The following is a 3,633-nucleotide window of genomic DNA, read 5'->3' as shown; positions in this document are numbered from 1 at the left end:
TTTTTTTTGATTGTGCTGATTGAGGCATTTATGAAAAATTAGCAAAATAGTCTTTTTTTAACAAACAAGTTTTTTCCTAATTACTTAATTTTCCCCTAATTAATTTTAAGATGCTGAGAAACAGCAGCAGTGAACACAACGTATTTATGCAAAAACATAGTTTATTTGACCAAAGGTCAGAAGACAGTGGTTCTAAGTACCAGTTACACTAGGAACACCTGAGTGGCCTTGAGCACTCACCATATCTCCTCTCTGCCCCTGGATTGGGAGGGGTGATGTCTGAGATACCTTTAGCTCTACTATTTTGTGGTCCAATCACTAGAAAAGGATTTTGCAGAATACAGTCTCTGCAATTTGTGACCACAGAGCAAATCTCTGCTTACTTTTGGATCCCTCCTCCCATTTCTCCTCTCATCTAAAAAGGGAATGTTTACCAAAAGGTTCAGAAGAGAAGACCAGTGCGCGCAGCTGGTTCCCTAAGTCTGCTTCCAGTACGAGGATCCTATTCTACCCAAGGTGCATCCCAACAGACCCTGAGAAGGCCAGGTGTACCATCAATTTCCCCAGTGCCACAGCCACAGGGGTTCACAGGCAAGGGCTGGCACTTATAGTATACCCTTGGGATCTGGAGTTAGGGATGGAGGCCTCATCCAGTCTTCTTTGTGGATAAAGGGTCTTTAGTAGCTAACAGGGCTGGGAGCTACCGACACACCCAGTGTTCTCCGCCCATAAAAGGAACCAGCCCCACCAGTTACTGGCTGGATGACTAAGAGCAAAGAACTTAATTTCTCCATGGCTTAGTTTTCTCACCAATAAAATGGGAAAATGAACTTTATCTTCTAGGGTTGTTGTGAGCATTGAAACTAAAGAAGTGTGCATAAAATATCTAGAATAATGCCTGGCACAGAGTAAAGGGCTCAATAAATGCTAGCGCTGATTATTATTATTACTACTACCTTTCTCCCCAGAATAGCTCAGCAATCTGAAAAAACAAACAAACAAACAAACAAAACGCCTTAGTGCGGATATGAAGTATTCCTTCAAGTGTTCGCAAAGGACACGTTCCAATCTGTTTCTAGGCAAGGAAAGTGACCTGAGCACAAATCCAGGAGATAAGCACCCGGAAAGAAATGGGCCCTGGGGCGTCGGAAGCTAAATCTGGCCAAAGGAGGGACTTAATTCCGGGGTCCTACCTCAGGTATCCAGGTAATTCGGAAGAAGCCAGTGCTCTTTCCCCCGATGCCTGGCCTGTGAGGGTGTGGCCTTTGTGCTCAAAAGCTGCCCCCGGAGCCTCCACGGAGGGAATCCCCGTTCCCGCTCCTGAGGCTCTGAAGCTTGCAGCGGGGCGACGGGGAACTCGCTGTTCCAGGGGTGCCCCAGGATGGGAGGACCGAACTCAGGATTCCTCCCCAGAGCCCTGGCGAATCGACGTCTCTTCCGGAAGGGCCAAGGCGTGGGGCTCCCAAAGGGGACTACGCTGAGCTCTGCTTTCTCACGGCTGGTACGGGAGAGCAGGAGACGTCTACAGGGCAAACCACAGAGACGGTTGTGCCCCTTTTAAAAGCCTGTACGTGGGAGGTTTGGACAGGGTGGACCAGAGGGTTTGACTCAGTTCCAGATCCACGCAACCTCCACATTCTTCTTTTATAGGTACAGTAAGAAACCGAGAACCGGACGCCTAGCCAAAGGCGCTGCTTGGAGAGGGGCGTGCACCAACTCAAAGTGGGAAGGGTTAAATGAGGTGCGTCCAGGCTTTCTGCAGCCCAGGATATTCCCCACCAGGATAAATGGAGCCCGGAGAGAGAGTGTCCCTTCTTTGCAACAGCAGCCTAGGCCCCCTCCCGCAAATGTTCTTCCATCCCAGATTTCTGGGGTGCAAAGGAGGAAAGAGGCTAACCTTCTGGCATCCGCCAAAGCGTCTGGAACAACCGGAAGGATCTACCTAGAGACTGCAAGGCGGACAGACGCACCTACGGCGCGGGCGCTCAGGTCTGGGAGCCCGGTCTTCCTTCACCCGATGCCCACACCCCCCTAGCTGTCCAACTCTGCGCTCACGAACCTCTGGGCTCAGCATGGGTCTCTGCTACTCCCTTGCTCCACCCAGGTGCGATTCGCAGAGGGGAGGTGAAGAAAGGGGGCCCCTACTGTAGTCCCTGCCCCAGCGCTCTCCTCCAACCGGTTTGGAACCCTGTCAACTCGCCTGGCGCTGGGGACTCTCCTCCTACCTCGCACACACCACTCCCTCTGGGGGCCAGGAATCCCCTTCCCACCCTGCGGCTATGGAAACATCCTTAACTCCTGAGCGCCCCGCAGGAAAGGTGGGCGTGGGTCTACAGACCCGGCTGCGGAGATGGAAGGGTGTGGAAGCCGGTGCCAGAGAAAGGAGAGGACTACGGTCCTCTTAGAGCCAGGAAAAGCATCCCCGGTCCATGATCTAACCACTCAGTCACCTCCCGAGACACCAACGCATTCAGAAGCTCCCTGGGGGGTTTGTCTCTCCTGGAGAGGGAGATCGCCCCTTGCCAGTCACCCAGAAGGCCTTCCCAAGTCCCCCAGGGCCCCGGCATTCCGGGTCTCCAATCCGCCTTCCAGTGCCTCCCCAGGTACCCAGCCCCTCCCCCATCTGTATTTACCCGCCGGGGCCAGCGCCCTCCGGACTCAAATCCCGTTTCCTCCTCATCAGGTAGATGACTGCTTGGGGCTGGCCCATCTCACACATTAGCAGAGGCTTTTGGTTCCCGCTCAACCAGATCTATCCCCGAGCTTCAGCTTCCCCCCCCTACTCCCACCAGCAACCGTTTCCCTCCCAAAACCACTTACTTCACCCACCCGATCTGCACTTGGCGTTCCCACGGCGTACAGCCGCAAGCCCCTCCAAGGGTTTCATTACCGAGTTGGGGGTGGCATATGCAAGATGAAGCGATTCCCGCCGCGCTGGACAGAGCCCCAGGGGTGGCCGCAGCCTTCCTCCACTTCCCACCTCTCCTATTCCACCATCTCGGCTCCTAACCAGCTCCTACAGGCAGGATGAGCACTGCTGGGTCCCAAACCCTCACCTCTCTAGCGCGAGCTGCAGGGAGTGAAAAGTCGACGGGCAAAAACACACAGAGAAATATGGGCAGATGTATACGGCAAGGGAGGGGGGTGCTGGGGGAAGGGTGCACGCGAGAACTAGACGTGCAACTTGCACTGCACGAGGTGAGCACCGCGCAAGGAGGGGGCACAAAAGTTTGTAGACTATCGCACTGCAGCCGGCTGCACGCGAGCAGAGGGTCGACTTCCCCTCGCCAGGAGGTGTCTCTCCAAGGGTCTGCGCCAAAGGGAGCTGGGATTTGGGGCATGGCTCAAAATCGGTGTGCTAGTTCTCCTCTACTTGTTCCGGGAGCAACGGCCTAGGCACGCTGGCAGCGAGAGGGACAATACCGCTGTTTGTGAAAAGCAACAGGCGGCCGCACCTTACCTTGCGCCAGTCCCGGGCCGGGGTGGCTGCTCCATCCTCGTGGCGCAGGGAGGAGGCGTTGGGTGCGTATGTCTGGGGGTGCGCGCGTTACCAGAGCTGCAGCGGCCGCTATCTGCACCCGGCTGCTAGCCCCGCTGTCCACTCCGGACCTGGGTGGCCGGGCGGGCTGGTTT

At 55.2% G+C, this 3,633-nt stretch overlaps 1 protein-coding gene across 3 annotated transcripts in view; it reads right to left on the bottom strand.

Moving 5' to 3' along the window:
* The window catches only part of LRRC3B (leucine rich repeat containing 3B), an 80,136-nt gene extending 77,146 nt beyond the window's left edge, over positions 1–2,990 (bottom strand). Inside the window, exon 1 of one of the 3 annotated variants that reach the window (XM_015596967.1) lies at positions 2,826–2,990. The gene's annotated coding sequence lies outside the window, so the exon portion shown is untranslated. Of the gene's footprint in view, positions 1–1,193; positions 1,523–2,338; positions 2,610–2,825 lie in introns of those variants that run through there. The other 2 variants (XM_015596968.1, XM_006905708.1) reach the window with 2 other exon arrangements.
* Positions 2,991–3,633: the final 643 nt, after the last annotated feature.

This window comes from Pteropus alecto, unplaced genomic scaffold, assembly GCF_000325575.1.
Source record: "Pteropus alecto unplaced genomic scaffold, ASM32557v1 scaffold10, whole genome shotgun sequence".
In the NCBI taxonomy this organism is placed as follows: domain Eukaryota; kingdom Metazoa; phylum Chordata; class Mammalia; order Chiroptera; family Pteropodidae; genus Pteropus; species Pteropus alecto.
Note: the sequence above shows the minus strand (reverse complement) of the source record. Positions and strands in the feature narration are given on the sequence as shown.